Source organism: Protopterus annectens, chromosome 7.part0 (assembly GCF_019279795.1).
Source record: "Protopterus annectens isolate FY-2018-M chromosome 7.part0, PAN1.0, whole genome shotgun sequence".
In the NCBI taxonomy this organism is placed as follows: Eukaryota; Metazoa; Chordata; order Ceratodontiformes; family Protopteridae; genus Protopterus; species Protopterus annectens.
In genome coordinates, this window is record NC_056739.1 from 779465182 (window position 1) to 779478473 (window position 13292).

The window sequence follows — 13292 nt, forward strand, 5'->3', positions numbered from 1 at the left end:
TTCAGGGAGAGAGGTAAGAAAGTAGGTTGGGAGAGGATGAGGGAAATCCATATGATTACTAAGAGAAAAATGTTGCATTTTAAGGGTCCGTATGATATATATAGTAAACATGAAAGTGAACTAGAGAAAAGGCAGTTGAAAAGATCTGAGTTAATCAAGATCATTGATAGAGGCTAGATCACACATAGCATCAATCAAAGGACTGGTGAGTAAAATTTATAAGGCATTAATTAAAGATAGATGGGTTAAGAAATAAAGGCAGGTATAAGTCTGGCAAAAGCATGCCGATAGTGACATATCAGGAGACGTGGAGAGACATTTATAAATTGAAAAAACAAACACTAAATCATGGAAATTTAGAAGCTTTGTATAGAAATGTTTACACAATTATTTCTATACACCAGAACAACTCCTCAAAATGTTTCCTGAAATAAAAGAGACATGTTAGAGATGTGAGAGTAATTACAAGGGAGACTGGAAACATATTTTTTGAGATTGTCAAAAGATTAAAAGTTTGAAGAGAGATTTGGAGGAACTAATATAGCTAGTAGTAGGAGGATAGAAGTGGAATTTAGATGCAATGCATTTTTGCCTGGATTGGATAGATGGAGGGAGGAAGGCAGAAGGACCCTATTAAAGTGGTGGCAACTTTAATGATAACACTAGTGAACAAAGGAATAACTAAAAATGGAGAATGAGCAAGGAATCTACAAAGGAAGATATTAAGCAAATAATACGGGAAACAGTAGACTGAGAGGGCAATGATAAAATATAAACCAAGCAAATTTCATTAATGAAAATGGGATAACTAGAATTATATGAAAAGAAGGCTGCAATTGAGACAGGTTATTAAACCAGGGGAGAGAGAGGTAAACAAAGTAGGGGAAGAAAGTGGTTTGGAAACAGGGAAATATAAGGAATACGTGATTTGAGAATAGAAGAGTAAAACTGTATGTGGACTGTATTGTACATTGTAAAGGTTTTGGGAAATAAAGCAGCTGATAAAAAGGAAAGAAAGAAGGAGTGCAGGACAAAGTAAGAGATAGAAAAGATGCACCAGGCTAGGAAGGACTGGTTACCTAACAAAAAGATTAACGGAACAGTTAAGATAGCACAGAATACAATATCAGAGGCACTGTACCAACTTCCTGAAAGTGTCTCAGCAGATGGAACAAAGAAACTCTACAAGGCTGCAAGGCAAAGTAAAATGATAAAGACGACAGTCTTCAGACACCCTTCATAAGGGATGCCACCAACACCTGCTCATCAGTCTACAGGATATGAAATGCAGATGTAAGGAGTACTTCCAGCAGCTGATAAATAAGGAAAACCCTACAGAAGTAAATGAGAAAATTAGAAGAAGCTGAAAATAGATCCAGAAGGGAAAACAGTGGGACAGGTTAACAACATCAAGTTTCTGGGAGAGGTGGTTGAGAAGAAAGAAATATGTCAGGACAAGGCTAGCAAGTGAGGCTGGTGCCAGGCAAGCAAGCTTGGTTGAACAAAAGAAAAAATGCCAGCACCAAGGAGGATCCAAATAGTTTTATTAGAAGACTGAAACTAGACCGGTTTCAGCATAAAGCTTTCAATTTGCTACCGAAGAAAGCTTTATGCTGAAACCGGTCTAGTTTCTGTTTTCTAATAAAACTATTTGGATCCTCCTTGGTGCTGGCATTGTTTCTTTTGTTCAACTGAGAAGAAAGAAAGTATGAATAAGGAGGACAGAGCTACAATCACGGGGGATGCAGCTAACTCACACAGACTGCTTGGGATAGTGTGTGAGGGAAGAATGCCAAAAAACAATTAACATGTATAAAACAATGGTATGACCAGTGCTTCTCTATGACCCAGAAACTTGAGCAGTGAAATATGAACAAATGAGGAAGCTAGTGGTTATAGAGAATAAGTGACTGAGATGGGTGGTAGGATGCACACTGTGGGGCAGGCAAAGAAATAATGACTTTGGTGCAGAAGCCAAAGTAGCTCCTACAGTAGAGAAGGTCAGATAGGACAGATTACAGTGGTTTGGGCATAACTGCAAGAAATAAGAAAACAATTTGGCGAAGAAAATTTTGGGAAAGACAAGAGGAAGGCAAGAAGGCAAGAAGAAAAGAGGGCATCCAGCCAAGAGATGGATGGGCTGCGTGAGAGAAGACCTACAACAGTAAGGCATGTATGTTGAACAAGAGAGGACAATGGCACTGAATCAAGACAGTTGGCAACATTGAAGTCACACCCCAATTTTATGTAGAAAGTGGTTTGATGATGATGATAACAACATCATTTTTGGATAATATATATAGTTAATAGATAACTATATAAGATATAGATAATATATATAGTTATGGGATCCTTGACCAATTGATGAATGGTCACAATGTTGACCGGTTGAAGATCAAACTGATAATATTGACGGCCAGAGCATGGAACAGAAAAAAAAAAAGACAGGTAGTTTTTTGCAGGGTGACAAGCCTCCTGTACTCCCATACCCCCAGATCATTATATATACTAGCTGCAAGATCGCTGCAGAGTGGGAAATGTGATACTCCCCTGATCCCTGCTGTCCTGCAATTTCAGCTACAGCAGTTCTTGTTCACTTCTTTGCTTCGATGTTACAGCTATTTTGACATTAACAGCCTGATCTTTAGCCATTCGATATTAGTGCCACTCGATAGTCAGATGGGTGCCCATAGTTTTGTGCATCATATACTGTGAATCTCAAAGTGTATAAATACAGGAACAATATTTATTTTCATTTTATGTGTGTTTATCCTAGTGCTCCTTGTTTTGCAAAGCACTACCTACTTTACTGCTGTTTTCATTTATTTCTTTTACCTTGCTTGATTCTCTACTCAGGCACTGATATAACAGCCTAAGGTGGGGCTGTGATTATATGTAAGCATCCAAGTCTGTATGTGGATGCAGTGACAGTCATACTGTGAATATACAAATGTGTAAAGAGATACAAAATTTACTTTAATTTTTTTGTATGTTTATTCTACTACTCCTTGTGGTGCAGCAGTAGCATTGTTGCCTCACAGCAAGAGGATTTCCTGTTCGATTCTTGGATGGAGTGCCTTCTGTGTGGAGTCTGCATGTCCTCCCTGCGGTCGAGTGGTGTTCAAAAGACATGCGTTAATGGGCGTGCCTTCGCTGAAGGTTGGGTGTTGGACTGGCAACTCGGCACCATAAAAATCTACTGCCAATCATTAGCGGACCGGAGTTCCGCTGTGGTGACCCCTAACTGGGAAAAGCCGAAAAGACAAAAAAAAATCTTAGAACTCCTTGTTTTGTGAAGAATTAGCTGCTTTAGTTCTATTTTCATTTATTTCTTTTAAAATAGTAAGTTAGATATTTTGTGTATCTGTATTTTATCACTCATTGCTACCACTAAGTAATGTACATATATTTTATTTTGGCTTATACTTTCTGAAATTTAAATTAAGGTAAATAGTGCCAAAAGTAATGTACAGTTTAGCACAAAGTTAGGTCCATTCCTTGAGAGAAGAATGTGCTGCATTTTGTTGTTTGTATATGCAGCATGTATCCTTTACAAAAGGAGCTGGATTCTATTATTAGGTATTACCATCTGTAATAAGTGTGTTATACTCAAGGATTTGGAATCATGGCTTCATATTCTCAGAAAAGCCACTGAACAGGGAGATACACATGACAGAGTGCTGGGTGATATAACAAAGGATACTAGTACCAAAAGAGATGCACTTCTACAAATATTGAAAGTCAAGGTTTATTATAACTATAGTGTGCTCATAATAAATAAATATTAACTGACATGCCTAGTACTGACATGCCCATACAATGTAACATCATCCTGGATAACAGTATGCATAAGTGACCAATAGGTATTCTAAATTCTAAACTCATCCCCATTCTTGCTTATGCAGAGATCTCCACCAATGGGAAAAGGACTAGAAATCTAAGTAGTAGCACAGATATCACTCCTGAACTAATAGTCAATGAACAGAAATTGAAAAGGAGATCAGCTGGTGGGACTTTTTCATTACCGAGTTTTGACAGAAATCTAATTGATGTACCCTCTGCACCATTTGAAGTACAGACATATACTTGTTATTAGAGAGTCAGTGATTAGGAAGACAACTGGGCCCCTTTTAAATAATAACAAGGAAATGGATATTGTATCCTGCTTAAGTGGATCTAAACTAAAAGCTATTCATAATGCATTAAAAATTAAAAAGAAGAGACAGTCATTTAATACCATTATACGTCATGCAGGGGTAAATAATTTACTTAATATCCCACTCTTCCATATGTACCAGCAAACTGAAAACATATGTTTCTTATGCAAGCCTCATAAGCTGGATCTGTGGCTAACTGAGATGTTGCCTTCCAAAATTTTAGTAATTACCAATATGCTAGAGCTCTAAAATATTGCAAGTGGATTATGAATTCTTGTAGTGACAATGATTTTGATACGATTAGAACATGGAATGACTTTCTGGATAAAAATGGTCTATTTAGCCAAGATCAGTTCCTTCCTGGTTACAGTACAGAAACATTGATAAGTAAAACACGTGCTGAGGTTTTGCCACATTTTTTTTTTTTTTTTTTTTTTAGATTACAGTCTAATACTTTGGGAAAACATGCAAAGGATAAACAATATATCAAAGCAATAGAAATATATTATGCAAATGCTCATAGTTTAAGTAATAAGATTAGTGAATTGTTAGTGCTGCTACAGTTTTCAAAATACTCTATTGTAGCCACTACTGAGGCTTGGCAGAGAAGTGTTCTTCAGATTCTAGGTTTTAAAAAATGTGAGTGTTTGTGAACTATGACTTCGGGGGAGGAGATGACATATTCATTTATGAATCTATTAATGTAGATTTACTCTGTCACCCACCTGAGACAGAATCTATTCCACTTGAATTCCTGGCATAGTTTAATGGAGCTAGCCTACACATAAATTTGCTATTATAGGAACCCATCTGTCAGTAATGATCAATTATCTTCTTTTTGGAATTTATTGATGAAAATAAAGCATAAATAATGTGACCATACTGTGTGATTTCAACTTTCCAAATATACAGATTGGAAAACAGGTGTGTGTAGTAGCAGTTCAGATATGAATTGTATGACCTGTTATCAAGAAATATGACAGAGATGACTGACTTTCAAGGAAGAAATTATGCCACTTTGGATTTATTTCTAACAGATACTTGTAATACAGTTTCATTATATTACATCCTTGCCCCCTTATGCACATCTGACCACTTACCTTTTGACTTCTCCTTGGACCAGAATTATGATACTAGTAGTCTAGTACTGACTGCTTACAAACTACCAATCTTAGAAAATGCAATGTTTATTGATGGAGTTTATTCTAATAGACACATTCACGATCCTTTGTCTTTGTGGAGTTCATTTGAAACTAAATGTAAAAATATTCTGAATTCATGTAAAAGGATTGTTTTGGCTAATCCTAAAGTTAAACCATGGTGGTAGAATAAAAGGTTAACAAAAGTATTAAGAAAGAAGAGAAGAAATTTTAGGCATATAATCAGCATGGCTGAAGTAGTTCCAAGCACACATTTAATAAAGCATGTAGAGTTACAGAGTCTAATTAAAACAACTACGACTGCATATAAATACTCAATGATAAAGTGACCAGACTACAAGAAGTTTTATATCTATGTTTTCAATGTAAATACGTCACCAACAGAGTGAGTCTAATTTTTCATGTTGGTCCTGTTATTAGTACAGGTGGTACCTCACAATTCAACCATCTCACAACTCAATCATTTCACAATTCAGCTGTGTTTTCGGCTGCCCGAGCATCCAGCAATCCAACTGCCATCTTGCAATTCAACCCAGAAAGGAGGTTGAAAAGCTGTTCATTATTCCCTGTTGTTGTGTTGTTTATGTAGTGCAGCTGTTTTTTTTAAGTGTTGCGAAGAAGTGAAGAAATGGGGCCAAAGAAGAGTGATACTGGTAGGGAAAATAAGTGGCTGAGCATTGAAAAAAAGCAAGAAATCATAGACAAACTTCAAAGAGGAGGTAAAATAGGATGAATAGTAGAGCAGTGTGGCATGCCAAGATCTACCGTCTTAACATTTTGGAAAAATAGAGACAGCATCAGGGGTGCCAAGGTGTCAAAAGGAGCAACAAAGGTTTTGGACAAACAAGAAAAAACAATTTGTAAAGATATGGAGAAGATGCTTCTTGTTTGGATCCAGGAGAGGCAGATAAATGGAGATTCGGTTAACTCAGACCATGATCTGTGAGGAAGTTAATCACATCTTTGAAGACCTACAAAAAAGAAACTCCAGGAAGTAATTCACAGCAAACACAGGAATTTAAAGCAAGTAGGGGATGGTTCCACAGATTTAAAAAAAAGAAGTGGCATCCACAGTGTTCTGAGACAAGGAGAGGCAGGTAGGGCTGACAAATAAGGTATACAGAAATGTGTCAAGGAATTTGAATAATTGATAGAAAGAGAAGGTTATCTGCCAGAACAGATTTTTAATTGCTATGAAATGGGGCTTTTCTGCAAGAGATTACCAAGTAGGACTTACATAACCCAAGAAGAAGCTAGGATTCAAGGTTACAAGCCCATGAAAGATAGGCTCACACTCCTCATGCCAGCAAACACCATTGGAGACTTCAAGCTGAAGCCTGTGCTGGTGTATCACTCAGAAAACTCAAGAAGATTTGGAAAAAAAAGATTATAAAATCAAAACTACATGTAATGTGGAAATCAAACACCAAAGCTTGGGTAGACCAGTCAATTTTCAAAGACTGGATTTTCGAGGAGTTTGCTCCAAGTTTCAAGAAATATCTGACAGAGAACAATTTGCCAATGAAAGCTCATCTGCTTCTGGACTGCACCTCTGCCCACCCACAAGAGTTACAGGAAATTCTTCAAATAGACTGTGATTTTGTCAAGGTTCAGTTCCTGCCTTCTAACACAACTTCTCTCATTCAACCTATGGATCAACAAGTCAATCCCTGCTTCAAGAAGCTCTACACAAAGGCACTCTTCTCTAGGCTCTTTGATGTGACCCATTCTTCTGATAAAACACTGAAAGAGTTCTGGAAGACTGAGTTCAACATTCTTCATGCCATATCATTCATCAAAAGTGCCTGGGATGGAGTGTCACAGAAAGCCTTCCGTTCAGCCTGGAGGATACTGGTTCCGCCCTTTTCCCAGGGTGAAACTGTGGATGAAGCAGCTGAAGTGCTGCAAGATATCGTTTCCACAGCAGAGCAGCTGGACATAGGGGAGATGGATAAGGCGGATGTGGAGGGACTGCTACAAGACCTTGATGATGAGCTTACCATGGAGAAACTTACAGCACTTTGAGATGAGCAGTTCAAAGAAAAGGAAAGGGAAATTTCTTCTGAAGATGAGGACACCAAGGAAAAGGACCTATGGCAACAGCTTGCATTAAAGAATTTTTATCCAACTAGCAGAAGGTGCAGGCTACAGTCTTGCAGTGGCACCCCAACACAGGTGACATCAACAGGATGATGGACTTGTTTAACAACACAATCATGCACCACTTCAAAACCATCCTGAAAAAGAGAGAGGGACAAATCACCCCGGACAAATTTATTTCACCTACATCTGCCAAAAACAGATGGAATAGGCAAGATAGGTTGAAGAAAACGCACCTTCCAACAACTAAAGTCTAAGTGGACTCTGTAAATAGTGTAAATATTGTGACTCGTTCAGTTTTTGGCATGGACACTTGTGGGGCTGGCCAGAGAGAATGGGCACAAGTGTATGATGTTGACTCACCTGAATGAATGAGCCAAGTAGGGATGACACTGAGCAAAGTCCTGGAGAGGGTTTAAAAAAGACACCAGTATACACTGTATTGTGTGTTATTATTTATTTTGGGGGTGTGGAAACTGTTGTAAGATGTTTTAAGTTATAATGTTATTTTTTATTTTGGGGGTGTGGATAGGAAACTGTTGTAAGAGGTTTTAAGTTATAATTTATATCACATTAAAGTGAACTAAATAAAACATTGATCATAATCAGAAACACCAGATATTCATTTCATAACTGCTATCGCACAATGATGTAATGAGCATGCATTTTAGCTGGACTGGAAAAATGTTAGCCTGCATTCCTAGATGGATTTAACATCAAATAAATTTGTATATGACACTTGAGCCATAGTTTTAGGAATGTACAGTAGTCCTCCATTCCTCCTCCACATCCTCTCCTCCATTTAAGATATGTTCTACACTTGAAATCATGGTGAGCTACATTTTTTTAAATGTTTTAGTGTATTTCTTAATTTTGTTTGGGTTGGGAATGAACTAAATCATTTTCCATACATTTATATGGGAAATGGCATCCTGCAATTCAAACATTTCACAATTTAACCGCCATTCCGGAACAGATTACAAATGAATGGTTAGGTACCACCTGTAATAGCAATGAAATAGCAGAACCTCTAAATAATTATTATTTAGAGGTTCTGCTATTCTGCTTATTAATTAAAACACTACCATATTCTGCTTATTAATTAAAACACTACCACAACATAACTAAATTACCTGGGTGCTATAGAAATTGATTTCCCAGATACCTGAGACTACAATTAACAAGGTGAAACTGAGATCCCTGTGTAGCTCATATTATTAGAATTTGGTGCAGGTTCTGGCTCTATAAACTAATTAAGAAGGGAAAATACATACCATTAGCCTCAGCTAAAGCCATACTGCTACCCTGAGACCTGAAATAGAAGCAGCGTGATTGATTTCTAATTGCATTAATTACACTATGCTGTAACAGAGCTAAAACATTTTTATCACTGTTCACCTAAATCTATATATCTAATGCTGTAATAGAGCTAAAACATTTTTATGACTGTTCACCTAAATCTACTTTATACGAGTTTTCTGTAACTACAGAAAGATAGCCACTTGTTTTTACTTTTCACTTACTTCTGGCTACCATGTTCAAATTGTAATGGATCCATTTTTAGTAAAAATACTCTGTTTCTAGCTTGTATTTAATACTATTCATTAGGTTTTTTTTACTAATTTAATAGCCAAGTACAGCTGCTGTCTTACAGATAGTCAAGTTATTTTGTAATTTAGGTGATTGCTCTGTGTTTCTGACCTATGCATTGTTGTTTTTTTTTTAATCCTGTTGCTGATGTTTATTATTTGAACAATGAGCTTTTGACCTATTAATTTGATGATGTCTACTCCTGGTGCTTATGATTTATTTTTGTCCAAGTTATTTTAGTTCTGTAAAATCTGCACTGTGGAGGAAATGTCTCTCTTGCTTTGCCTTGTGTTAATTTAACCTTCTTCTCACTTTCTTTTATTTTTCCCCAGCTGTTCAAAGCTTTTATTCCCACCTTTTCCACTTCTGGTTGTGCCCTATTGGACTCCAAAGACCAGCTATAACCACCTACCTAAACCTGCCTGGGTATTTCCTCACCTGGGTAATCTAAATACCCTTGGACTACAAGCCACATCAACTAATATTGTATGTTACAAAGTATTTTTTTCTTTTAAGTACTTTATGTATATACTAGACCACTAAACCTCCTAGGTATACTAGTTAAACTGCCATATCTGCCAGCAGCCATACCCCCCTGTTTTTGACTACTGTTGCTCTCCACTATCTGTCTCTTGATACTGCAGCCCCCTACCTGTATTGTAGTACCCCTCTAACCTCTTCCTTCTCCACTATTCTTATTTTTACTTTTTTACAACTGCTGCAATCTCTTTACAAGGCACCTACAGGCTTTGACCACTAGATGGCAGTCTTTACCCACCTCTAATCTCACTTTATTTCTCTTCCTACCTCCTACACTAAACCTTTCAGGCTTCTTGCACTTTTCTCCTTTACCATCTTCTTCCATAGTCCTTTATACCTTGAACCTATCTCCTTCCATAGTCCTTATAAACCCTGTACCTAGCCCTCCTCTTCACCTCCACTACTACTAGGTTAACCCTTACTCTCCCAGGTTTCCCCTCTCTTTTACTTCCTCCTTCCTTAGACTCACAACTTCTGCCTTCTTACTTACTGTCTCCTGTTCTTACCTTCCACCTTACTGATTGTTTCTTCTCACTGCTTTCACCTTACCTGGGTCTGCCCCGCTTCATTCGCCCTGCGGGCTCACTCTGCTCCCCATACCCTACCCCCAATTCCCACCCACCCCCAATAGTCCTAGACTTATACTTCACTGAACACTCCCCTTAATTTTTCTCAACCAATCACAAAGCTCCACATCACTAGGCCACTCCCCTATCTCTATCTTACCTAATTAGTTCTAATTACCACTCACTTGAGCTACTCTTATCTTACCTATCCTAACCATCCTCTACACTAACTACCTCACATTATACCTCCTATTCAACCTCAATTAATTTCCTTGTTTTATATTATAAACCCTCCTCATTCTCTTGAAACATCCTCAACTATTTTTCTACCTCACCAACTCACACAAGCTAAATTCACCTGATATCCACTCACCACCATGGCCCCAACACTCATAACTAATTACACACACATGTTACTCTTAACTACCACAATAGCCTCTCTGACCATACCATATTCTCTCACCTTCTTTGAAAATCTTACTCTACTTGAACAAAACCATCATTTCCAACAAACTTTACCATCTTCTTTCATCTACACCATTAACCACAGTAACATCACCTCTACCTCTAACTATATATTACCAAAATATCACAGAACTACCCACATGACGTACTTCACTAACAAAAAAATTTTTAACAATTCTCACAAAATCTTTAAATTCCCAAACTATCTCCAATGTCTCCTCTACTTAGACGGGGATATTCATCCAAACCCTGGCCCCAACAATGACAATAGCAATAGCCTTGATAATGTAACCTTACCTAAGCATTCCACACTAGCTAAAGCACTTAATTCCCTCCTGATAGCTCACCTTAATATTAGAAGTATCAACAATAAAATTTCTCACCTGCACGCACGCCTGGATTTTCACTCATTTGATATTCTATGTCTTACAGAATCCTTGTTAAAACCTGCTACTCTAGACCAGGAAATTACCCCTCCAGGTTATAATATCCTTAGATGTGAATGCAAAACCAAAAAAGGTGGAGGTATAGCCATTCTCTATAAATCTAATCTCCAGGTTTCCCTCTTCAATGAACTACCATCATTAGACGCCAAATCTGAAATGTTGTCTACTAAACTCCAAATAAACGACTCCAAATCTATATACTTAATTTGTATGTATCTTCCCCCTGGTAACAATACTAATACTCTTGAAAACTTACTTAATTACCTCTCTACCCAACTACCCCAGGAGACCATTGTACTGGGCGACTTCAATATAGACTGGCTTACCTGCAATTCCCTGAACCCCACTAACCACTTAAATCTCTGTGGATTCTCTCAATTAATTACCACTCCTACTAGAATCCACAAACCTAACAGGAAAGAATCTACTCTTGACTGGATCCTTATTAATAACCACCCTAGCAATTATACTCCAGGAACCCTTCCCGACAATATCAGTGACCATATGCTCACTTACATAATTAGACAAAAACTTCATATCCCAACTACTCATAATCTCAAAACTTCCCGCTCAAAAAAATTCTTTAATCCAGATAGATTCTTTAACGAATTGCAAGCATGTGACTGGTCACAGTTGACCCATCTTGAACTTGATGAGGCTGTGACCTACTTCAACACTAACTTTCTTCAAATACTAGACTATCATGAACCTTACCGCTCCACTAGAATAAGAACCAAATCTGCCCCATGGCTAACTAAACAAACTAAGCAAAAAATGCTCCTTAGAAACAAAATATGGGCTAAATGGAGGGCTACTAAATGCCCATCTGATCACCTCCTCTTTAAACAATTAAGAAATGCCACCAAGAAGGACACTCTTAGAGATAAAAAAGACTTCTACCTTCTCCTCCAACAATCCACTCAACAAACTCCACAAAAATTTTGGTCAGGGATAAACAAACTTCTTCAGCCAGGACACTCTACTACTCCTGCCCCATTAGGTTTCAACCATAATAATTCCAACCTGATCCCTGATGCCTTTAATAACTACTTTACAGAAGCCATTCAATCCCTAGCCAATTCTCTACCTCCATCTACTGCCTTCCCACCAAATACCTCCAAGACTTCATCTCCTATCTTTCATATACACCCTGTTCCTACATCTCATATCTATGAGCTACTTAAAAAACTGAAACCTTGCACTCCATCTGTCGACCGTCTCCCATCTGAATACCTACAAATTGCCGCAAAAGCTATAGACTACCCCATATCTATCCTTATTAACAGAACTATCTCTGAAGGTAAAATACCTACCATATGGAAAGTATCCTACATCATCTCTCTACATAAAGGTGGATCTTCTATTGAGCTTTCTAACTATAGACCTATTGCCTTACTCTCCCCATTAGCTAAGATAATGGAAAAATGTATTCACAAACAACTACTCAACCACCTACTACAAAATAATCTACTAGCCAACTGCCAACATGGCTTTAGACCATTCCACAGCACAACAACTGCCCTTCTATCCTTCACTGACTCTATAAATAAAAATCGTAACAATAACTCCTTTTCCTCTGCGCTATTTATAGACCTGTCAAAAGCCTTTGATATGGTTAACTATAACTTACTTCTAGACAAACTAAAGTATCATTCTCTTGATCCACTAGCACTACAATGGTTTAGGTGTTATCTTCAAAACAGACAGCAAGCAGTGCTCTGGGATAACAAACTGTCTTCATTACTTCCAGTAAATATTGGAGTCCCACAAGGCTCTATCATAGGTCCCCTTCTTTTTTCCTTGTTTATTAACGACCTCCATATGAACATACCTCAAGCCACCTGCATTCAATACGCAGATGACTCAACCTTAATCTGTACTGCTAATAACATAGCCTCCCTTCAGTCCATCACCCAAACTGTTTTCCAAAATGTTGAAAACTGGTTTATCCAACATTGCCTCCTCCTTAATCCCAAAAAAACAAAACTACTGCTTTTTACTCCAACTCATAAATCACTCACTCCATTCTTCTCTATAACCTCTAATAATGCTACAAACATAACCCCAGATACTACCACCCGCCTACTTGGTATTACAATTGATAACCGTCTTAGCTATGATGACCATATTAACTCCACCATAAAGACTGTTAACAAAAAACTTGGAACTCTATATAGAATTAAACCCTTCCTTACCCCCTCTGCCAGGAAAACTATTGTCCAGACCCACCTCATTTCTACCCTTTTTTATGCCTCTGCTATATATACA